This window comes from Hyperolius riggenbachi, chromosome 6, assembly GCF_040937935.1.
Source record: "Hyperolius riggenbachi isolate aHypRig1 chromosome 6, aHypRig1.pri, whole genome shotgun sequence".
In the NCBI taxonomy this organism is placed as follows: Eukaryota; Metazoa; Chordata; class Amphibia; order Anura; family Hyperoliidae; genus Hyperolius; species Hyperolius riggenbachi.
This window is the reverse complement of record NC_090651.1, coordinates 350,962,841-350,988,466: the sequence shown is the minus strand read 5'-3', so window position 1 is coordinate 350,988,466 and position 25,626 is coordinate 350,962,841. Positions and strand designations below refer to the sequence as shown.

At 48.1% G+C, this 25,626-nt stretch overlaps 1 protein-coding gene across 1 annotated transcript in view; it reads left to right on the top strand.

Annotated features, from left to right (window-relative positions):
* Positions 1-10,890: 10,890 nt before the first annotated feature.
* The window catches only part of FBLIM1 (filamin binding LIM protein 1), a 53,177-nt gene continuing 38,441 nt past the window's right edge, over positions 10,891-25,626 (top strand). The window contains exon 1 of the mRNA XM_068241650.1: positions 10,891-11,062. The gene's annotated coding sequence lies outside the window, so the exon portion shown is untranslated. The remainder of the gene's footprint in view (positions 11,063-25,626) is intronic.

The following is a 25,626-nucleotide window of genomic DNA, read 5'->3' as shown; positions in this document are numbered from 1 at the left end:
CCGTATAGAGGCCCTAAAACCAACCCACAAACTACAGCAGCTATGGCAACAACCTGGAGGGCCTGGGTTACGGCTAGATCCCACATGATTAAACCCAATACTATCTCTCCTTTCACGCCACTTTGGGGTAATCCAAACTTAAAGCATTTCACCACCATTCCCGACCCAGTGGCCTGGGCGAGGTATGGCAAACCAGCTGAGCGGTCTGGACGAGCTCAGCTCGTCCAACACCGCCAGCGGCTGCCGCTCAGGCCCTGCTGGGCCGATTTTAATGAAATAAAAAGCAGCACACGCAGCCGGCACTTTGCCAGCCGCGTGTGCTGCCTGATCGCCGCCGCTCTGCGGCGATTCGCCGCGAGCAGCGGCGAAAGAGGGTCCCCCCAGCCGCCTGAGCCCAGCGTAGCCGGAACAAAAAGTTCCGGCCAGCGCTAAGGGCTGGATCGGAGGCGGCTGACGTCAGGACGTCGGCTGACGTCGATGACGTCACTCCGCTCGTCGCTATGGCGACGATATAAGCAAAACAAGGAAGGCCGCTCATTGCGGCCTTCCTTGTTTATTCTGGGCGCCGGAGGCGATCGGAAGATCGCCTCCGGAGCGCCCTCTAGTGGGCTTTCATGCAGCCAACTTTCAGTTGGCTGCATGAAATAGTTTTTTTTTTATTTAAAAAAAACCCTCCCGCAGCCACCCTGGCGATTTAATCAGAACGCCAGGGTGGTTAAAAATATCTCCCACATTCAGCACGATAAGTCCTTAAGCACGTTCCAAGAAATGAAAATACAGCACAACCTTCCTAATAAACACCTGTTTCAGTATCTGCAGCTGCCTCACGCCCACAGATCCCAGTTCGGCTCAAAACCTCCAGACCTGACTACTGACAGACTTGAACAATTACTTATGACCAAAGATCTCCCCAAAACTCTTTCTGCCATTTATACCGAACTACTTAACTACAACCATCCACGATTACTGAAATCCTTCCAAAAGTGGTCAACCGACATACCCACCCTGATTGAAGCGGACTGGGACTCGATTCTAACAGAGTTCCCTACCACAGTGATCGCAGCTAGCGACCAACTCATACAAACTAAATTCTTGCACAGAGTCTACCTAACTCCTGAAAGACTACATAGAATGAGTGATTCTAACTCAAACCTCTGCTGGAGATGTTTAGTAGACGTAGGTAGCTTTACGCATATCTTTTGGACATGTCCCAAGATCACCCCATTCTGAAAAAATGTCCTTACCATAATTAACAAACTGCTACAGACCTCCTTTCCACTAGATATAGGGATGCTCCTACTTGGGAACTTGGGTAAATCCAATCTCACACCTCATAAACAGACTCTGCTCAGAATGCTTTGTTTTTATGCCAGAAAGGAAATTCTAAAACTTTGGAAAAAACAGTCCACTCCTACAGTTGGCATGTGGGCCAGAATTATCAATGATGCTCTACCATTATACAGGAACACATATCTAAACAGAAAAAGTCCAAAGAAATTTGGCAAAATCTGGAGAATTTGGGAAAATAGAATTCTAGATCCAACGAATGAACATTTTATCCCAATTCTAGACTGAAGGTGTGGCGGGGTCACGGTCCGGGGGCGGACAACACTTTACTCTCTTTTCTCGCTTCTCTCTCTTTCTGCTAAGTGGGCGCTCAACTCCCACTTTTCTACCTAATCTCTTCTCACGAAGCAGCTTTGGCTCTAGCTACTAGATTTTATATGCAAATAAAGGGAAATATGGCAATGTAATGGGATACTACTCCATACTGTAATAATTTATGCTGTATACAATACTGTGATTTGTAAAATATACACAATTGCTGTACTGACCTTAGCTTGTTTCTGTACTTTAACTCTGCAGTTTCTTGCAAAATCCAATAAAAACTTAACTGTTAAAAAAAAAAAAAGCCAGGTGGCCATCAGCGGTTCGCAAAAACTGCTATCATGGCTAGTGCCCCAATTCATCTTAATCCATTTCTGACTGTGATGCAGCATAGAATCTACGCCGCAAGTTTGCTGCGGTCCTGAGCCTATAGGTTGTGTGCGTGGCAGTTGATACGGCTGTTTAGTGAGTGACAGCTGAGCGTTTTCTATCGGTGAGCAGCCAGTTTCATTGCCTCCTTGCCAGGTGATCACTGTTAGCCAATCGTAGTGATCACAAACAAAAGAATGAAAAAAAAGGCTCTTGTCCTCAAAGGCTACCTGAAGTGAGAGGGATATGGAGGCAGCCATATTTATTTCCTGTTAAGCAATACCAGTTGCCTGGCTGTCCTGCTGCTCCTCTGCCTCTAATACTATTAGCCATAGCCCCTGAACAAGCATGCAGCAGATCAGGTGTTTCTGACATTATTGTCAGATCTGACAGGATTAGCTGCATGCTTGTTTCTGGTGGTATTCAGACACTACTGCAGCCAAATAGATCAGCAGGGCTGCCAGGCAACTGGTATTGTTTAAAAGGCAATAAATAAAGCAGCCTCCATGTTCCTCTCACTTCAGTTGTCCTTTAAAGAGCCAAAGCCTGACGGTCCTAAATGGGTTAAAGAATCCACCATGGGCCCACCCACCCACCATCACCACCTGCAGAGCACCCACCGCATGTGCTCTCCCACAGCAAATGCAGTAAGCAGCAGTTGTTATATGCGCACACAGTACTGCAGCCACGCCGTGCATACTACAACTGCTTTTTAGATATGTAGATAATAAGAATATCTGCAAATCTTTGTGTTTACTTCTGGCAGGTATTATTACTATAATCATTCTTATTATTATTATACATAGAGCTGACATCACTGCCTGTCCCTCAGCAAAGGTCACACAACTTAATGTCCTACCAAAGCTTTGGTAAAATACAGTTTACCTTTCTTAGCAGATTTTTGGGATGTGGGAGGAAATTTGAGCAACTGGGGGAAACTCATACAAATAAACTAAGAAGGTAAAACTCAAGATAATGGTTTCAATTCACTAAACGTATCTCCTGTCTTTAATAATGTTTCTAGAGTTGATCACCATGGTGATGAGGCATGTAGTATTCAGGAAACATTTTACCTCAGGCAAACCTAAAGTTCACTCTTCAATCCTTAAAATAACTCCAGAATTCTAACGTTTTGGCCTCAATTCACTAAGATCATGCTGGAGATAGTAAGGAAAGAGAAAACGTACCTTCACACAGTTATCTTATCTCTTCTGTAGTTAATGTACCTCCTCTGTAGTTATTTTCACACATAGTTAATAAACAGCCTGTCTTTAACTCTGGAGTTTAAGGATTGGAGAGTTAACTTAAAGACAGAAGAGTTAACTTTAGGTTTGCCTGAGGTAAAATGTTTCCAGAATACGACATGCTTCATCACCATGGTGATAACTCTAGAAACGTTATAAAAGACAGGAGATAAGCTTAGTGAATTGAGGCCAAAAGACAGGCAGTAACTGTGTGTGAAAATAACTACAGAAGAGGTAACTTAAGGAATGAAGAGATAAGATAACTCTCTCACTGTGTGGAGGTAAGTTTCTCTTGCCTTATTATCTCCAGCATGATCTTAGTGAATTGAGGCCAATGTCCTTGGTAAAGTCCCGTAGATATGGTATTAATGACTCGTCCATCCGCCCTGTCCATCAAAATCTGGGTGTCACTCTGAACTCAGCACTCTTCTTCCACCTTCCACCCCCCCCCCCCCCTTCCCCCACATCCAAAATGTCCTGCCACTTCCATCTCCACAACATTGCCAGAATTCACACCTACCCCCTGTTATAAATGCAGCTGCCAGGCTCATTCGCTGCTCCCACCGCTCCTCTTCAGCTGCCCCTCTTTACAAGTCCCCTCACTGACTTCCTTTCCCCAGGGCCAGTTATCTCATGAAGCAAGCTGAAACACTTGCATCAGGAGCAGAGATTACAGGGGCAGCATGTTTGTACTATTTACACTAACAGCATGCAGTCAGAGTAGGAGGAGAAGTGAGAGGAGAGCGAGGTGAAGAGGTCATCATTGGGGAAATGCAGCTTGTTGTGCTGTGTGGGGAGTCTGACAGTCAGTGAGGAGGGGGAGGCAGGAGAGCAGCAGTGCTTCATTTGACTTGCTCAGCAGAAGGGAGGGGTGCATACTCACAAGTTTGCCTCAGGCAGCAAAAAGTCTTGAACTGGCCCTGCCTGTCCCCTCTCAGAATTACATGTTATCTGTTCTGCTTAGCATACAAATCCATCCACCATATCTCCCCTCCATACATACTCCCCAACCCTCTCTTTTCTCCTCCAACACTCTTCAGATATCCGTAGCAGCCATAGTAGCTGCTATGGGGCCCTGTAGCAAAGGGGGCCCAGTGGGTAATTAATGTATTCACCATTAATTTTCTTGTGTTTCTCCACCCTCTGACTTTGGCCTCAATTCACTAAGCTTATCTCCTGTCTTTAGTAACGTTTCTAGAGTGGTCACCATGGTGATGAGGTATGTCGTATTCAGGAAACATTTTACCTCAGGCAAACCTAAAGTTAACTCTTCTGTCTTTAAGTTAACTCTTCAATCCTTAAAATAACTCCACAGTTAAAGACAGGCTGTAAATTAACTGCGTGTGAAAATAACTACAGAGGAGGTAAATTAACTACAGAGGAGGTAACTTAAGGAATGAAGAGATAAGATAACTCTCTCACTGTGTGGAGGTAAGTTTTCTCTTGCCTTATTATCTCCAGCATGATCTTAGCGAATTTAGGCCATTGTCTCAGTGCCCGTGGACTATGTGCAGTGTTAATTGCATTAGACTGCAAATTGCCCGATTAACTCATATCCATAGGGTAGGGGCAGTTGGCATTGCCTAGGGCCCCATGAACGTTTTGGGGCCCCATGATCTCTAGCTATACCACTGCTGGGGTGTTCCTAGGATCCTAAGAGGTCCGGGGCAGTTTTGGGCACTCCAGCTGAAAGATGGGTGTGGCCATGCACCGGAATGTGGGTGTGGTCATGGGTGGAGCCAAATGTACATGAACTTAACAGCGGTCTAAGTAGGCCTGCCTAGAAAAAAGTTGGATGAAGCCCCCTCTCCATGAATACAAAACAAAAATGCAGCATATCACATAAATAGGCTTTTGTGCTGACTGGTCTGGCTTTCTGCTGAGTGAGCGGGCCTGCTGCCAGTCTGCCCATAGCATTCCCTGACCTTCTAGTGGTCGTCCTCCCATGGGCCTCCTATTGAGGTACCACAACTCCCAGCATGCCCCCATAGAAGAACCACAGCTCCCTGCATGCCCCTATAAAGGCATTCCAGTGCCCAGCATGGCACCACTGCACCCAGTATGCCCCCCATTGCTGTGGTGCCATGCTGGGTGCTATGGTGCCTCTATGGGGCTTGCTGGATGCTGTAATGCCATGCTGGGTTCTGTGGTGCCATGATGGGTGCTATGTAGTACCATGCTGGGTGCTGTGATACCTCCGTGGGGCATGCTGGGTACTGTGCAGGGCCAGATTTGTACTCTACACCGCCCAAGACCACTATCAGCAGCCGCCCCCCTCCAGTATAGGTAGCCAGATGATCCCTCCCCCACCTACCCCGACCCCCACTTCAGTTTAGATAGCTCCTTCCCTTTAGTATTAGAAGCCAGATGACATCCCCCACTTCCATATAGTCTGATGAGTGGCCCTCCTCCCTCCAGTATAGGTAGCCAGGTGACCCTTCCCCTGCCCCCAGTATAACCTGATCCTCTGGTGGTGCCCTAGGCCATGACCTATTAAGCCTTGGCTTAAATCCGGCCCTGGTACTCTGTGGTGCCATGGTGGGTGCTGTGGTGGCTCTACTCTGCTTGGGGGACATTTGGGGCTCCACAGAATAGATCCAGGACACGTGCCACTGATCTTTGGGGCTAGCAACACCCCTTGCAACACCCCTGGCAAAGTTTTTATAAATGTTTGAAAATGAAGCATTCAGCAACATGAATGTCTCTCCCTATGGACAAGACGATGCAAGCGTTGGTGGAAGGGTGTAATGATGTCACACATATGTCATCATAGTGAGACGCTGTGTCAGCAGCGGAGGGGCGGAGCCACTGGGGGACTTGTCCTCTGGAAGTGACTCATCATTGCTCAGATCAGTCTGGAGATGAGAAAATAAACTTACAGGAATTTAAACCACTTCCTGCAGCTGAAACAACATCATCAAATCCAGCAGCCGAGCACAAAATCTCCACACTCCTCGTTTATCAGTCTATCTGAAATATGAACTGTCTGTTACCTCAAAGCTGTCCTGCTGTCCACCTGGAGCCATGATGCTGTGCTCTGATTGGAGGCTGTGCCGTGCAGAGCCGGATCATCCGCGAGGCAACTTAGGCAGCTGCCTTGGGCCTGGAGAGAGACTGGGGGCCTAACTGATACTAGGCCCCACCAAATCTTACCAAAAAAAGAAGTCAGGTGGCTGTCAAGGGTGGGCCCAAAGTTTTTATGTGCCTAGGACCCAATTTCACCTTAAACTGTCTCTGGTGCCATGTCTCCAACACCCACAATATCTACCCCTGTGTACAAACATGCCATAGCTCCCAACTGTCCCTTTTTTCAGAGGGACAGCCCCTCTTTGGGAGCCGAATCCCTCTGTCCCTCTTTCCTCCTCATTTGTCCCTCTCTCAGGATTGATGTACAGATCTGTATAAATATATACAGTATATTTTTCTTCTGAAAAATGTGTTTTATTTCTGTCATTTAAATTGATATAATGCTGTGACATAGTGTGCAACGATTGTCACTGTGGAATCCTCCTCTGGTCTTTGGCATGCTGTGACAAAGTGTGCAGCAATTGTCATTGTGGATTCCTCCTCTTAGTCTGTAGAATGCTGTGACATACAGTCCTGGCCAAAATTTTTGAGACTGTCAAAAATATTAGTTTTTCACAAAGTTTGCTGCTAAACTGCTTTTAGATCTCTGTTTCAGTTGTTTATGTGATGTACTGAAATATAATTATAAGCATTTCATACGTTTCAAAGGCTTTTATTGACAATTATATGAGATGTATGCAAAGAGTCAGTATTTGCAGTGTTGGCCCTTCTTTTTTCAGGACCTCTGCAATTCGACTGGTCGATTTGCCATTAGATCGACCAACTGACAGATCCCTATCTGATCGAATCTGATCAGAGAGGGATCGTATGGCTGCCTTTACTGCAAACAGATTGTGAATCGATTTCAGCCTGAAACCAATCACAATCCGTTGAGCTGCTCCTGACGCCTGCCCCCCCCCCCCCCCCCCCCCCCCCCGCCTTATATATTACCTGAAGCTGGCTCCGGGTCCTTTTCTCCGCGCTGCACCACATCCCAGCATCCCGCACCGCATCCCAGCGTACACTGTGTCACTCCGTGACCAGGAAGTTCAAATAGAGCGCCCTCTATTTGAACTTCCTGGTCACTGGAGTGACACAGGAAGTTAATGTACGCTGGGATGGAGCAGGAACAGAGCAGTGCAGCACGGAGAAGATGCCCGGGAGCCAGCGTCAGGTAATGTATACCTGTATCGGATCGGCCGCCGCTAGCGACGCGCTCCCTACCCACGGGTGATCGACGGTAATTTCCCGCACGGCGCGATCAACAGACCGATTCGATTTCGGGAGGAAATCGGATCGGCGGGTGCGTTTAGCGCGAACAATTGTGGCAAATCGGGCCAGTGTATGGCCAGCTTAAGTCAACTGCTGGGCCAAATCCTGACTGATAGCAACCCATTCTTTCATAATCACTTCTTTGAGTTTCTCAGAATTAGTTGTTTTTTGTTTTTTGTCCACCCGCCTTTTGAGAAATGACCACAAGTTCTCAATGGGATTAAGATCTGGGGAGTTTCCAGGCCATGGACCCAAAATTTCCCCGTTTTGGTACCCGAGCCACTTAGTTATCACTTTTGCCTTATGACACGGTGCATCATCGTGCTGGAAGACGTATTGTTCTTCACTAAACTGTTGGATTGTTGGAAGAAGTTGCTGTTGGAGGGTGTTTTGGTATCATTCTTTATTCATGGCTTTGTGTTTTGGCAAAATTGTGAGTGAGCCCACTCCCTTGGATGAGAAGCAACCCCACACATGAATGGTCTCAGAAAGCTTTACTGTTGGCATGACACAGGACTGATGGTAGCGCTCACCTTTTCTTCTCCTGACAAGCCTTTTTCCAGATGCCCCAAACAATCGGAAAGGGGCTTCATCAGAGAATATGACTTTGCCCCAGTCCTCAGCAGTCCATTCACCATACTTTCTGCAGAAGATCAATCTGTTCCTGATGTCTTTTTGGGAGAGAAGTGGCTTCTTTGCTGCCCTTCTTGACACCAGGCCATCTTCCAAAAGTCTTCGCCTCACTGTTCATGCAGATGCGCTCACACCTGCCTGCTGCCATTCCTGAGCAACCTCTGCACTGGTTGCACTCCGATCCTGCAGCTGAATCCTCTTTAGGAGACGATCCTGGTGCTTGCTGGACTTTCTTGGACGCCCTGAAGCCTTCTTAACAAGAATTGAACCTCTTTCCTTGAAGTTCTTGATGAACCTATACATTGTTGATTTAGGTGCAATCTTAGTAGCCACAATATCCTTGACTGTGAATCCATTTTTATGCAACGCAATGATGGCTGCATGCGTTTCTTTGCTGGTCACCATGGTTAACAATGAAAGATCAATGATTTCAAGCATCACCCAATCAGCCTGACATAATGATCTCCAAGACGATTACTGAAATGATCTCAGCAGGTCGGCAATGAAATGCAGTGAAAAGGTTTTTCGGGGGATTCAGTTAATTCTCTATGCAATTCATCTGAACACTTTTCATAACATTCTGGAGTATATGCCAATTGCTATATAAGCACCAACTTTTCTAATTTCCAATATTTTTTACAGTCTCAAAACTTTTGGCCAGGACTGTAGTGTGAAGCAATTGTCACTGTGGTTTCCTCCTCTAAGTCTGTGGCATGCTGTGTCATAGTGTGCAGCGATTGTGACTGTGGATTTATCCTCTCAGCTTGTGGTAGGCTGTGACATAGTGTGCAGCGATTGTCACTGTGGATTCATCCTGTCCAAGGAGAATGTAGAGTTTCATCCTCTAATGCAGGGGTCTCAAACTCGCGGCCCGCGGGCCATTTGCGGCCCTCAATACAATATTTTGTGGCCCTCACCGGCAAAAGCTTCCTTATAGTTCGCTTCAGTGCTCCCAAGTAATCCGCCGCATCCCCGCCGCTAAACGAGGGCTGCAGAGCCCCCAAATCGCCTGGGGGGCAATCCGCCGGCATTTCCTGGAAGGGGCAGAGCTTTCAGCTTCAGCTCTGCCCCTCCTGATGTCAATCGCCGCACGGATCGCTGCCTCTCCCTGTGAAGGAAGAGTGAGAGGGGCGGGCAGAGGCGGCGATGCGCCGCGATTGTGAAATTCCTTATGCGGCCCAGCCTCATCCTGACTTTGCCTCCCTCGGCCCCCCAGGTAAATTGAGTTTGAGTCCCCTGCTCTAATGTGTGAAGGTCAGGAAATAGGTCCATCAATTTCTTAAAGGAGTTATCAAGCAAAATGAAAAAAAAAAAAAAAGCTTTGCTCACCTGGGGCTTTCTCCAGCCCCTTGCAGCCGACTGTCCCACGCTGACCGCTCCACTCTCCGCCACCTTCCCGGGCTCCCCGCACGGTGCAGAGGCCGACCCCGAGGTCGGCCTTACTGGGCCTGCGTGAAGCGCCGCTGTCAATCAAGCACACGCTGCCCGCGGCGTACTGCGCAGGCACAGTAGTTCTGCGCCTACGCAGTACGCCGCGGGCAACGTGGCCATGATTGACAGCGACGCTTCACGCTGGTGCAGTAAGGACCTCGGCCTCTGCACCGTGCGGGCAGCCCGGGATGGCGGCGAAGAGGTCGGCTGCAAGGGGCTGGAGAAAGCCCCAGGTGAGTAAAGCTTTTTTTTCGTTTTGCCTGACAACTCCTTTAAACAAGGTTTCTCTGGTTGCAGTATTTTTCTACCCCTGTGCACATGCATGTCTCCACTCTCCAGCACCCCACTGTAATTCTGATATTAGAATGTAATAGACAGTGTGGGTAATATTACAGAATAACATACAAAAGTCACACTTTAAAAACAGCTCTATAGTTGTAGTATCATGTAGCGATGCCTTTTAAACACTTAGATTCATTTTTGTAATGTTGTCAGAACAATGGAATTTAAACTTATCAGAAAGTCTGTGTACTTGCCAAGAAAATGTAAAACCTGCCACAACTATATTCACTTCTCTGCCAATGCCTCTAACACACAGTACAACAAGCACACTGTACACAGCAACACACACACTGCACACGGTACAACCCACAATGTACATAGTACAACAAACTCACTGCATTGTACAGTACAACACACACTGTACACACACACACACACACACACACACACACACACACACACACACACACACACACACACACACACACACACACACACACACACACACACACACACACACACACACACACACACACACACACACACACACACACACACACACACACACACACACACACACACACACACACACACACACACACACACACACACACACACACACACACGAAGATGGTGAGTAAGGCAAGGCAAGGGGCAGCAAGGCAGGCTGGGGATGGGCAAGAATGGTGCTGGAGTAAGAAAGATATAAAGATGCAGGGAGATGGGGCAGAGTTGGAAGGTACTAGTATAGTGGGACAGAGAAACAATGACTGGGGGTAGAAGAGAGGTATGGTAATAATGGAGGGGGCAGAGCAGAAGTGGAGGGGGCAGGGCTGGGGGCAGAGCAGAAGTGGGAGGGCAGGAGGAGGCAGGGCTGGGGGCAGAGCAGAAGTGGAGGGGGGCAGGGCTGAGGGCAGAGCAGAAGTGGAGTGGGGCAGGGGGAGGCAGGGCTGGGGGCAGAGCAGAAGTGGAGGGGGGCAGGAGGAGGCAGGGCTGGGCGTGATGGCAGGATTGAAGCTCTGCCTCACTCACTGACCCCTGCAGAATGCACAGCAGGAGGACTCACAGAGTGAAAGCAGAGACAGGCTGCCTATTGTTCCTGGAAGAAAGGAGAGAGTGAGAGAGGGGAGGACACTGAGGATCATCCGCTGCTCCAGGTACCTCCGCAGAATGTCAGCTCTTCGGATCAGCTGTGCACGTGCTGCATCATGTGTGACTGCTGGGTTGATCTCTGCTGTGTGTAGAAGTCTGTGTGCTAGAGCATTGCTTGTCCCATCACTTATCACCACCCAGGCTGCTGCACTACAAGTCCCAGCCTAATATATATCATACACACACGTTGGTACTAGCTCTCCATGCATAGTGCAGGGGTGTGTCTGCCTGGCTGGGTGGTGCAGCTGTAGAGGAGGGTGCCCCAGTAATGCCAGGTATGTCTGTGTGCCATCATGTGACGCGCTCGTGTGGACAGCCAGGCGTGACGCTGCGCTAATGTGTAACCATGTAACAATGTCAGCCTTGATTGTGATACATTGTGTCGCTGCGGGGGTCTGCTCAGGGTCACATTGTATCTCTGTCTGTGTATTCCCCTTGTTTACAGAGAATCCCAGTGACATGACTATGTACTCTGTAAGTGCTGCAGAAGATGTCAGTGATATAGAAATACATAATAATAATATTATGAAAGGACATTAGACTATGAGTATGGTAGGATTAGAGTGCGAGTTCCTTTGAAAAAAGTCTAGGAGACTAGGACTATGTACTGTTTCTTATATAAATACTCTCTCTCTCTCTCTCTCTCTCTCTCTCTCTCTCTCTCTCTCTCTCTCGTATATACTCAGACACATACGCACACACCCTGTTTACATAGACACTACAAATACACAGGGCAGATCAGAAATCAATTGTATCAAATTCCCCATTTGATCGATTTGCGGCTGATTTCGATCGATTTGATCTATCTGACAGGATGGAAAATCTAGGTCGATCTGCTGCTGGCAGATCGATAGCCCATAGAGTTGCATTGGATCTAATGGTTCAATAATGCAATTAGATTGATTTCCAGTAGATTTAATTCTGAAATCTATTGGAAATCTGTTCCTAGTGTGTGGCAGACATCAGATAGATCCCTGTCAGATTGGACTTGGCAGGCATCTGCCAGAAATCTATCTGATTGTCTAATCTGCTGCAAATCTATAATGCTGGGAATACACGGCTAGATAGTTGCACCAGATCGAGCTGCCGGCCGCTGGCTCGATCCCGGCGCGTCCCCGCTCGTCCACGCCGGCGCTCCTTATCTTCCACTCGATTCCCCGCTATTGTCTGCCCGCGGGGATCGAGCGGGGTATTGATCCGGTGGGTCATCGGACCTGTCGGAAATTATCAATCGAGCCCATCAGCGGCTCGATTGATAAGGAGCAAACGAGACGTGTATGCCCAGCATAAAGGTAGCCATACACTGGTCGATTTGCCATCAGATTCGACCAACAGATAGATCCCTCTCTGATCGAATCTGATCAGAGAGGGATCGTATGGCTGCCTTTACTGCAAACAGATTGTGAACCGATTTCAGCCTGAAACCGTTCACAATCTGTTGTGGTGGTGGTGCTGCCGCTGCCGCTCCCCCCGCCGCATACATTACCTGCTCCGCCGGCGCGACTCCAGTCCCCAGGTCTCCGCTGTCTTCTCCGCTCTGGTCTCCAGGTCCAGCATGCTTTACTTCTTCCTGCCGGGCAGGAGGTTTAAACAGCAGAGCGCCCTCTACTGTTTAAACTTCCTGCCGGGCAGGAGGAACTGAAGCATGCCGGTGACCAGCGCGGACACGGAGCAGCGGTGACCGGGGGTAGTCGCGCCGGCGGAGCAGGTAATGTATTGCCGCTCTATTGCGTCGGTCGGCGGGCACTCGAACGCCGCTAGCGACGCGCTCCCTACCCGCGGGCGATCGACAGTAATTTTCCGCACGGAGCGATCGACGGGATCGGATGAAATGGATCGAAATTCGGCGTGTAGCGAAACGGCGGCAAATCGGGCCAGTGTATGGCCAGCTTAAGTGTATGACCACCTTTAGCTGCCTGAGACAGTGGTCTATGGTTATGTTTATGTGATGAAGTGATGGAATTGTGGTCTATGGTTATGTTCATGGCTTATGGTTATGTTTATGCGATGGAATCATGTCCTCTATGTTCTATGTCCTGATGTCTCTTACTTTTCTATGTATATGCCCTGTACCCGTTGTGCCATGCCCAATTCCGGACACGACCCAGTCGTGCTTGGCGAAATGAAAGCGATTCTGAGGCCAAATTGTGAGGATGCCGTCCCCCCACCCCCCGATATTGGAATGATCGCACAGCACCCGACAATAATAGCTGCGGTGAGCCCCTAAAAAAACACCCTCAGTTTAGGTAGGTAGCCAGGTATAGGTGCCCCCAGTATTGGTAGCTGGGTACATTTGCCCCCAGTATAGGTTAGCTAGGTACAGTTGCCCCCAGTATAGGTTGGCCAGGCACTCTTTTCACTTTCTGTTTCTGCCTGGTGCTGCCCCCGACTTCTGCCGCCTGAGGAAGTCGCCTCACTTGGCATCATGGGCGGACCGGGCCTTGTTATATACACATACACACTAATTATTCACCTTGTGGTACCATGTGAGCGATCTGTGTAAAGGTACCAGTTTTAGTGGATTGAGGTATCTGTTTGTAAAGGTGAAAAATTTAGATCACAGTTAAGGTAAGTACACACATCAGATCATTTTTAAACGAATGATCGTTCTAAACGAGCAATCAAAGATAGACAACAATAAAGTAACGACCGTTCAACGACCAAGCAGAATACACACATAAACGATGTAAAGAACGATATTTTAAGGGAAGTGAGGTAATGTACATTGGAAATGACGTATGTATAACGACATAGACCGACCAATTAATGTACTGATATGAACGATCGTCGGTTAAATGTTTGTGTGAACAGTGTATGAGTGTGAATGCATGAGAGCGTGTAGCTATGTGAGTGTGGGTAGTAATGACTGTGTCTTTACTTTAAAATAATAATTAAAAAAAAAAAATTATAAAAGAACGTTCGTTCATTCAACGCATGCGTACGGATGAGAAGTCCGCGGCTGTATACGCGGCGCATGCGTTCTGTGTCGAGTGATCGTTCTATATCGGTAAATTAGCTGTACACACTTTGGTCGTTCATCATTGGTCGTTACAAAAAGTCCAACAGGACGGATCAAAAACGACTAACGATATTGGTCGTGTACATGCGTTGTTGGAATTCGTTTGTTATGTTTGTATGAACAATCGTCGGTTGTGCATGCAAAAATCGATCGTTCTCATTCATGTACAAACGATTTTTATCTGACGTTTGTACGAACCTTCAGCTTCCAATACCTCCAAAATCTGTGTGTGTGTATGTCCAGTATTAGGACCCATTCACACTGGGGATCGCAAAACGCTAGCTATTAGGGCAAGCGTTTTGGGGCGGAAATTTTTTCCTATTAAACACTTTTCTATTACTGTATATTTTCGCTAGTTTCAAACAATCGCGATTGGCACTTTTTAAAAATTTCAATCGCGATAACTTAAAAATCGTGAAAAAAGCAACGCATACCCCGAATTGCCGGTGACCATGGCAGTGAGATCACTGGCATATCCTTCACATTACACTAGGGCTTTTAAAAGTGCTAGTGATCACCGGCGTTTCGTCGATTAGCGGTAAACGGACACTAATCGCCCCAGTGGGAATGGGCCCCAACTCTGGCAATAGACGCATCAATTTTTCTGATCGATTCCTGAGTGATTCTATTCTTATAATTGAATCTCCCAATAATCTATCCCATTGATTGAAAGACTTATTGGACACGTTGGAATATCTGTGTGCCTGTGGGGGGGCGGGGGAGTAACGGGGATGGGGGGTGGGGGAGTAACGGGGAGGGGGGGTCATCAATGCATGGAGCTGTGCAATGCTTGTGTATTTGATCAATGTTCACTAGGTTGCTTCTGCAATCTATTGAAACCATATAGTATAGAACTTATTCAATGCCTGTTATCATTTAAATCAGTTAAAGGAGAACTGTAATGAGAGTAATATGAAGGCTGCCATATGTACTTCCTTTTAAGCAATACAAGTTGCCTGGCTATCCTGCTGTTCCTCTCCCTCGAAAGGGGGCCATACATTAGCTGACCAACCAACTAATCGACCATCCAAATTGATTATTATAATCGAATTGGATGAAAATTGGTGCTGCCAAGTGCATGTCCGACCGACAAAGCGACCAATTTCGGGACAGAAATTGGCCGCAAACGGATGCGGCTGCTCAGCCGATTCCCTGATGATTTCATGCTGAAATCGGTCGGGAATCGGCCTGTAGTGTATGGGCAGATTGGATTAGAGACAAATTTTTCTCCAATCAGATTCGATTAGAGATGAATTTGTCTCTTGGTCGAATCTGCACATAATCGTTCAATGTATGGCCACCTTAATACTTGTAGCCATAGGCCCTGAACAAGCATCCAGCAGATCAGGTGTGTCTGGCATTATTGTTAGATCTGACAAGATTAGCTGCATGCTTGTTTCTGGTGTGATTCAGACACTACTGCAGCCACATAGATCAGCAGGGCTGTCAGGCAACTGGTATTGCTTAAAAGGAAATCAATATGGCAGCCTCCATATACCTCTCATTACAGTTCTCCTTTAAGGTGGCAATACATCTATCGACTTGGCGGCCAATCAACCATCGGATTCGATAATTATTATTGAATCGGTTGAAAATGCCGCCAATAGCACGCCCGGTCAGAACTTTGTTTTTCTTACCCAAGCCTCATTTTTAGCTGCACAGAAGAAAACTACCCGGGCATTTTCCCCCTGATGCTGTGCAAAGCATGATGGGATTGCTGATGTTGTTGTTCTGCTTCTGCTGTTTTGGTACAATTTTTTATTTTTATTTTTTTTCATTGTGAATTTGATATTTGAAGCCTAGCAATTGCAGCTGGGAGGGGTGATCAGGACACAGGACAGTTGGAACTGTGTCTCATGCTCCCTATCAGCTCCTATCAACCAAAAAGATGGTTGCCTCCATGAAAAAAAGATGGCTGCCCCCATGAAATCACATACATTTGCCTGTTGGGTTAAGCTGGCCATACACTGGCCCGATTTGCCGCTGTTTCGACAGCAGATTCGATCACTGGGATCGAATCTGCTGCCAATCGTTCGCGCTACACGCCGAATTTCGATCCATTTCGGCCGATCCCGTCGATCGCTCCATGCGGAAAATTACCGTCGATCGCCCGCAGGTAGGGAGCACGTCGCTAGCGGCGTTCGAGTGCCCGATGACCGACGCAATAGAGCCGCATACATTACCTGCTCTGCCGGCGCGACTGCCCCCGGTCACCGCTGCTCCGTGTCCGCGCTGGTCTCCGGCATGCTTCAGTTCCTCCTGCCCGGCAGGAAGTTTAAACAGTAGAGGGCGCTCTACTGTTTAAACTTCCTGCCGGGCAGGAAGAAGTAAAGCATGCTGGACCTGGAGACCAGAGCGGAGAAGACAGCGGAGACATGGGGACTGGAGTCGCGCCGGCGGAGCAGGTAATATATGCGGGCGGGGGGAGCGGCGGCAGCACCACCACCACCACAACAGATTGTGATCGGTTTCGGGCTGAAATCGGTTCACAATCGGTTTGCAGTAAAGGCAGCCATACGATCCCTCTCTGATCAGATTCGATCAGAGAGGGATCTATCTGTTGGTCGAATCTGATGGCAAATCGACCAGTGTATGGCTACCTTAAGAGATTATATTACCTATCTATTTTAATTAACATAGCTAATGTAACTTAATGACAGTGTGTTTGTTTAGGCTGAAGTTCCCCTTTAATGTCAAATGTGATTTCTAGATGTATGGGCACCTAAGCACCATCTACATTAAAATATTTAATATGAACTTGCACCCTAGGGGCTCCCAAACCAAAAATCTATTCTGTGTCAACTGAAATCATGTGATAAGAAATTCCCCTATTTTACCTCTTTCTTGCTCTCAGAAGCCAATTTCTGCTAGGGAAGTGTTTTATAGGGCTGGTGCACACCGAGCGGCTTTTTGGGCGTTTTCAGATCCGCTTGCGGGTGCGGATCTGCTTGGTCAATGTATCTCAATGGGGTGGTGCACACCAGAGCGGGGGGCGTTTTGCAGAAACGAAAAATGCCTGGGTGAGGCATTTTTTGGATTGCGGGTGCGTTTCTGCCTCAATGTTAAGTATAGGAAAAACGCAAACCGCTCTGAAAAACGGCACTTCAGAGCGGTTTTGCAGGCGTTTTTGTTACAGAAGCTGTTCAGTAACAGCTTTACTGTAACAATATATGAAATCTACTATACTGAAAACCGCAGCAGCAATCCGCAAAACGCTAGCAAAACGCCATAGAAAAATAAAAAAAAGTGTTTAAAAATCCGCTAGCATTTTGCGGATCTGCTAGCGGGTTTTGGTGTGCACCAGCCCTTAGTTGGAATTTCTTATCAGTGAGGGTCACACTGTAGTCACTTCCTGTCTGAGTCAGGACTGAGTCAGCCACTTACATACCTGATATTTAACTCTTCAAGGCAGAGAAAGCTAAAAAGGAACACAGCATAGTTATTTGTGTGCTAGGCACTGTACATACACATGTCTATCTCATCATGTCACACGTCACTTCGGGTATTCTTTAATCTCTAGTTATCTGGCTTGCAGTCACTGCCATGTATCCCCTTTTCTTATTTCTCTCTGCTTCAAACACAATAGGGGTATGATAGCTGAGTGAGTTGTGCACCCCTCCTACACTGTGCCCTGAGGCTGGAGCCTCTCTCGCCTCTGCCTCGGTCTGGCCTTGCCTGCAAGACACGCTGGATAAGTGGAAGCTGGCCCTGACGGTGCGTACACACATGTAGCCCGTCGGAGATCATGACCTGATCCCCTTGGGTGACATTACTGGCGGGTCTGAACAGACGCATGTCAGCTATCTAGTTGACGACGAGTTCTGTTGCTATGCAGGGGGCAGAGGGACGACGGCGTGGCGCCTGCAGGGGAGAAGTGCAGACAATGAGATCGGCCTCCCCCGGGGGGGGGGGGGGGTTAGGGTGATTTAATCTGCCAGGAGGATCACTAGCGGGGTCAGGGGTCGGCGGCCACTGTACACAAGGCTATCGGCTTAGGTGGTCATTATCGGCCGCGTTAGTCAAGGGTGTGTAAGGGCCTTAAAGGAGAACTGAAGCGAGAAGAATATGGAGGCTGCCACATTTATTTCCTTTCAAACAATACCAGTTGCCCGGCAGCTCTGCTGATATATTTGGCTGCAGTAGTGTCTGAATCACACCAGAAACAAGCATGCAGCTAATCTTGTCAGATCTGACAATAATATCAGAAACATCTGTTTTGCTGCATGCTTGTTCAGGGTCTATGGCTAAAAGTATTATGCCAAGTACACACCATACAATTTTCTGTTACATTTTTCTGTCGATTTTCTGATAGATTTTATGTAGAGACTGGTCATTATCTCTGGTGCATTGTCTTCTGGTTATTCTGAGTAGAACAATGCCTGATTGCTCGGCAGATAGATGGTTAGATAGATAATTTCCAACATGTTGGAAATTATCTATCTAGCAGGTAAATCTAATAGAAAATCTAAAGCAGGCCATACACTGGCTCGATTCCCGGCCGTTTCGACAGCAGATTCGATCCTGGGATCGAATCTGCTGCCAATCGTTTGCGGTAAACGCAGCCGCCGATCCGATTTCCTCCCGAAATCGGATCGGTCCGTCGATCGCGCCGTGCGGGAAATTACCCTCGATCGCCCGCGGGTAAAGTGCGCGTCGCTAGCGGCGGCCGATCCGATCAGGTATACATTACCTGAGGCTGGCTCCCGGGCGTCTTCTCCACGCTGCACGGCTCTGTTCCGGCTCCATCCATCCCGGCGCTTCCTGTGTCACTGCAGTGACCAGGAAGTTCTAATAGAGGGCGCCCTATTTGAACTTCCTGGTCACGGAGTAACACAGGAAGCGCCGTAATGGAGCCGGAACAGAGCCGTGCAATGCGGAGAAGATGCCCGGGAGCCAGCGTCAGGTAATGTATACGGGGGGGGGGACAGGCGGCAGGAGCAGCTCAGCAGATGGTAAATCGATTTCAGAATGAAATCGATTCACAATCTGTTTGCAGTAAAGGCAGCCATACGATCCCTCTCTGATCAGATTCGATCAGATAGGGATCTGTCAGCTGGTCGATCTAATGGCACATCGACCAGTGTATGGCCACCTTTACAGAAAATTGCATGGTGTGTACCTAGCATAATGCTGGGAATACACCATAAGTTTTTTTTCAGCAGATAGATGGTTCAATAGATCATTGCTGACATGTCCAATATTATTTTCGATCATTTTTCGCATCAATTTCTCATAGAAGTGAATGGAAATTGATAAGAAAAGGTAAGAAAAACGCAATCAGAAATAAGTTCGGACAGTAATTGACTGAAAAATCTCATCGTGTATTCCTAGCATAAGAGGCAGATGATCAGCAGGATAGCCAGGCAACTGGTATTTCTTAAAAGGAAATAACTATGGCAGCCTCCATATCCCACTTCCTTCATTTGTCCTTTGAAAGGTAACCTAAACCGAAGCTTCCATATTTATTTCCTTTTAAAGAGACTCCGTAACAAAAATTGCATCCTGTTTTTTATCATCCTACAAGTTCCAAAAGCTATTCTAATGTGTTTTGGCTAACTGCAGCACTTTCTGCTATCACAGTCTCTGTAATAAATCAATGTATCTTTCCCCTGTCAGACTTGTCAGCCTGTGTCTGGAAGGCTGCCAAGCTCTTCAGTGTTGTGGTTCTGCTATGAACTCCCCCCTCCAGGCCCCTCTCTGCACACTGCCTGTGTATTATTTAGATTAGGGCAGCTTCTCTCTTCTCTCTTATCTTTTACAAGCTGGATAAATCATCCTCTGAGCTGGCTGGGCTTTCACATACTGAGGAATTACAGACAAGGGCAAAGCTGTTTGCAGGAAGAAACGAGCAGCCTGAAACTTCAGTGCATGAGAACTGCAGGGGGAAAGAAACACACAAATGATCTCTTGAGATTCAAAAGGAAGGCTGTATACAGCCTGCTTGTGTATGGATGTATTTTCTATGTGTGGACATACTGTACATCAACCTACTTCCTGTTTTGGTGGCCATTTTGTTTGTTTATAAACAAACTTTTTAAAACAGTTTTTAACCACTTTTAATGCGGCAGGGAGCTGCGAAATTGTGACAGAGGGTAATAGGAGATGTCCCCTAACGCACTGGTATGTTTACTTTTGTGCGATTTTAACAATACAGATTCTCTTTAAAGTGGACCTAGACTCGTACACAGGACAAACGTCAAACATAGAGAAATGCAAACTGTGTGTATTTAGAGAGTTAAGCCAGTCTGATTCCTCCCTCATCTGTGTCTAATCACAAGTAATTTAATCCCTCAACCGTATCTACTAGTTGCCACGGCAGAGCAGCTAATTAGTAAACACAGGATGTTAACTCTGTCTTCTTTCATGAAAGCAGGAAGTAGACACATTGGGTATCATTCATAAAGAGGCTGTCGGTAGTGCGGGAAAACACCGTTCTTCTCCGCAACCGGTACTTTAGACTTCTGGGTGGGCATTCATAAAGAAGTGTGTAGGTGCGGTGGCAGTGCGGAGATTCCCCGAACTAGGCTGGCGGTAGGCAGGCGGTAGGCAGGCGGAGACACGGAAGCTGCCGAGTTGATACATTTCTCCGTGTTCCGCTCTGCTGCAGCTGCCTGGGAGGTCTGTGTGTCTCCATTCACTTGCATTGGTATCGCCACATCAGAGGGAGCGGGACTTTCCGACCTGACACCGCTGGCGGTATTCTTTATGAATTAACATTTTGCTACATTTGTTCCGTTAATCACCGCACAAGGCGGTGATGTATCACTCTGCTCGGTATGTCTTTTTTTCATGCGGAAAGAGCCTTTATGAATGCTGACTTTGCCGAGTGGTCGGTAAAGTCAGCTGTTTTTAGCATTTCCGCATGCGGAAATGCTTTATGAATGATACCCATTGCAGACTTATTGCAGGATCTGTATCAGCTGTAACTAATAAATGTTTTTTTCTTTAAAGGTTATTATGCTGTTGCGTATCTTTTAGAGCAGAGAGGAAGTTCTGAGTTCAGGTCCAGAGTAAAGAGAACATGTTATATGGCAGCATTTCTCTGTCATAACCTGTTCCTGCTGAGCCACAATCTGGTGTCCTGCAGGAAATGGACAGTGACCTCTGCTGGCCGATAACTGACCCGGGATCCTCACCTTCCATCACAAGGAATTTACAGAATGCAGGAATTTCTCAGTGTTTTCTGAAGGGGAACTGAAGTAAGAGGTATATGGAGGCTGCCATATTTATTTCCTTTTAATCAATACCAGTTGCCTGGCAGCCCCGCTGGTCTATTTCTCTGCAGTAGTGTCTGAATAACACCAGAAACAAGCATGCAGCTAGTCTTGTCAGATCTGACTTTAAAGTCTGAAACACCTGATCTGCTGCATGCTTGTTCAGGGGCTATGGCTAATAGTATTAGAGGCAGAGGATCGGCAGGGCTGCCAGGCAACTGGTATTGCTTAAAAGGAAATAAACATGGCAGCCTCCATATACCTCTCTCTTCAGTTCCCATTTAATTGTTTACAGCTAGTGAAAGATTGGAGGCTTTGATCTACCTGTGTGTGACCGACCTCCAGGACATACATCCTATTCCGTGTGCTGGAGGCAGAAGATGGCAGAGGACTTTGCCCCGTGAGCTTCCCATCTGGCCTAGGAGGACGGTCATGTTCATTTATTTACTCAGTTTACAGCGTCCCTCCTACAGTAGAAATATAACAGCTAGTGTTGGGCGAACAGTGTTCGCCACTGTTCGGGTTCTGCAGAACATCACCCTGTTCGGGTGATGTTCGAGTTCGGCCGAACACCTGACGGTGCTCGGCCAAACCGTTCGGCCACATGGCCGAACTAAGAGCGCATGGCCGAACGTTCCCCGAACGTTCGGCTAGCGCTGTGATTGGCCGAACGGGTCACGTGGTTCGGGCCCGAACGCGCTCTGATTGGCCGAACGGTCACGTGGTTCGGGTAAATAAATACCCGAACCACGTCATATCTCCGCCATTTGTCTGTGGGTTTAGCTTTGGGTAGGCAGGCAGGGTAGTTCGCTCTCCAGCCACGCTAGCCAGGGTCCCCCCCAGTCATTGTGTGTCGCTGCTGGGAACAGTAGTACACCGCTCGCTCAGCCACACTATATATAGCATTGTTTACTGCCACTGTGTACCTCGCTCAGCCACGCTATATATATAGCATTGTGTTTTCTGACACTCTGTGTACACGGCTTAGCCTGACTAATATAGCATTGTGTGTACTGCCACTGTGCACCTCGCTCAGCCACGCTATATATAGCATTGTGTGTACTGCCACTGTGCACCTCGCTCAGCCACGCTATATATAGCATTGTGTGTACTGCCACTGTGCACCTCGCTTAGCCACGCTATATATATAGCATTGTGTTTTCTGACACTCTGTGTACACGGCTTAGCCTGACTAATATAGCATTGTGTGTACTGCCACTGTGCACCTCGCTCAGCCACGCTATATATAGCATTGTGTGTACTGCCACTGTGCACCTCGCTCAGCCACGCTATATATAGCATTGTGTGTACTGCCACTGTGCACCTCGCTCAGCCACGCTATATATAGCATTGTGTGTACTGCCACTGTGCACCTCGCTCAGCCACGCTATATATATAGCATTGTGTTTACTGCCACTCTGTGTACACCGCTCAGCCAGACTATATACCGTTGTTTACTGACACTCTGTGTACACCGCTCAGCCAGACTATATACCATTGTTTACTGACACTCTGTGTACACGGCTCAGCCTGACTATAAAGCATTGTGTGTACTGCCACTGTGCACCTCGCTCAGCCACGCTATATATAGCATTGTGTTTTCTGACACTCTGTGTACACGGCTTAGCCTGACTATATAGCATTGTGTGTACTGCCACTGTGCACCTCGCTCAGCCACGCTATATATAGCATTGTGTTTACTGCCACTCTGTGTACACCGCTCAGCCAGACTATATACCGTTGTTTACTGACACTCTGTGTACACCGCTCAGCCAGACTATATACCATTGTTTACTGACACTCTGTGTACACGGCTCAGCCTGACTATAAAGCATTGTGTGTACTGCCACTGTGCACCTCGCTCAGCCACGCTATATATAGCATTGTGTTTTCTGACACTCTGTGTACACGGCTTAGCCTGACTATATAGCATTGTGTGTACTGCCACTGTGCACCTCGCTCAGCCACGCTATATATAGCATTGTGCTTTCTGACACTCTGTGTACATGGCTTAGCCTGACTAATATAGCATTGTGTGTACTGCCACTGTGCACCTCGCTCAGCCACGCTATATATAGCATTGTGTTTTCTGACACTCTGTGTACACGGCTTAGCCAGACTATATAGCATTGTGTGTACTGCCACTCTGTGTACACCGCTCAGCCAGACTATATAGCATTGTGTTTACTTCCACTCTGTGTCTGCTGGGCCTGGGAACAGTAGTACACCGCTCACCCGCCACTGTATAGCATTGTGCTCTGTGTTGCTGCTGGGAATAGTGGTACTGTATAGCATTTCTGTACTGCCACTGTACTGCTGCCAGTCAGCGTGTACTGTAAGGATAAGTGAAATGAGGAAGAAATCCGGTGAAAGAGGAAGGGGCAAGGGAAGAGGTGTTTCCCCTGACGGTTCACGTACAGGCCACAGGGGAGCACCCAAGAAAACCCACTCAATACCGCCCATGTTGTCCAGGACAACAACCCTCACAAATCCAAAAGAACAGGACCAGATAATTACTTGGATGACCTCTCAAGCGTCCAGCAGTGGGTTAAGCAGCACCAGCACATCACGCACGAGGTCCGAGTCCTCAGCCAGTTACAAGGAGCCAGTGGGCACAAAGCTGACACAACCGGCAGCGACACCACGCACACAACTGCCAGATAACCAGTCCTATGAATTACCTCAGGACACAATGGGGTATTCGCAGGAGCTATTCCCAGCCCAACAAACTTCCACCTATGAAAGGTCAATGGAGGAACAGCCAGAAATGTTGTGCCCGGATTCACAACCATTAACTGTGGGAAATGCACCGCGCACTGAAATACAAGGCGAGTCCGAGGAGGACTCGGAAACCCAAATCCCAGAGCAAGTTGGGCAGGAGGGGTTGCAATTGCAGGAGGTCGGCCGACAAGATCTGGAAGACGACGTTGGAGTGAGCTGCGCAGAGGTTGTTCTGGGGAGCTCTACTCCACGGCGGCGGCCCCCCACAATGACATATGACGAGTTTGAGGAGATGGAAGAGGAGGGTATGGACAATGTGGACAGAGACCCAGATTTTATTTGTGAACGAGAACATCGCCGTCGTAGCAGCAGCACAGATGAGTCTGTTGAAGAACCCACTGCTGCACGAGTTCGCCTTGTGCCACAAGGTAGGCGGCGCGCAATTTCAGGCACCACAAGCGTGGAAGTTAGAGTGAGAGGCAAAAGAGGAGGAAACAGAAATCGCCAGCAAGGAGGCAGGTGCTCCAAAGTCTGGGCTTTCTTTGAAGACTGCACTGAGGATGTTACCATGGCGATTTGCAAGGTGTGCAAGACTCGCCTGAGCAGGGGGAAAAGTATTAACAACCTCTCCACCACCAGCATGAGCCGCCACATGCTATCCAAACATCCCACTCTGTGGGCAAACGCGGCAGGTCAGGGTACCAGCAACACTGCCTCCCTTGGGTTCACCAGACTCACCACCAGACCCGCCTCAGCAGCAGCAGTAGCCCAGCCATTGCGTGGTTCACAACATTCACAAACATCAGACGACGCTGACACTGTCACTTTCCGGAGTAGTGCTCTTGAGGTCTCCCAGTGTTCATCAAACACAACAACCAACAGCCCTTCAGTGTGCAGCGCTACGGTTCAGTTGTCTGTGTCGGAGATGTTTGAGCGCAAGAGGAAATTGCCAGCAAATGACCCCCGGGCCGTGGCAGTAACAGCCAGCATAGCCAAGCTTCTGGCCTGCGAAATGCTGCCATATCGAGTGGTGGAGACAAACAGCTTCAAGGGCATGATGTCAGTGGCCATCCCACGTTACGTGGTTCCCAGCCGCTACCACTTTGCGCGCTCTGCAGTGCCTGAGTTGCATGAGCACGTGGTCAGCAAAATAACCCGAAGCTTGAAGAATGCCGTTGCCTGCAAGGTTCACCTCACCACTGACACCTGGACGAGTGCGTTCGGCCAGGGTCGATACATCTCCCTTACCGCGCACTGGGTGAACCTTGTGGAGCCTGGCAGCGATTCCTCACCTGCTACGGCGCGGGTGTTGCCCACGCCGCAAACAGCTGCACCGCCGTCCCTCCCACTGGATAACAACAGCAGCACCTACCTCTCTGACTCCTTCTCCTCCAACGCATCTCAAAGCTGTACCTCATCCGGAAACGCTAACCCAGCAGCAGTAGGATCGTGGAAGCAGTGCAGCACAGCTGTTGGCATGCGTCAGCAAGCGTTGCTGAAGCTGATCTGCCTTGGGGATAAGCAGCACACAGGGGAGGAAATTTGGAGGGGAATAAAGGAACAGACGGATTTGTGGCTGGCACCGCTGGACCTGAAACCGGGCATGGTTGTGTGT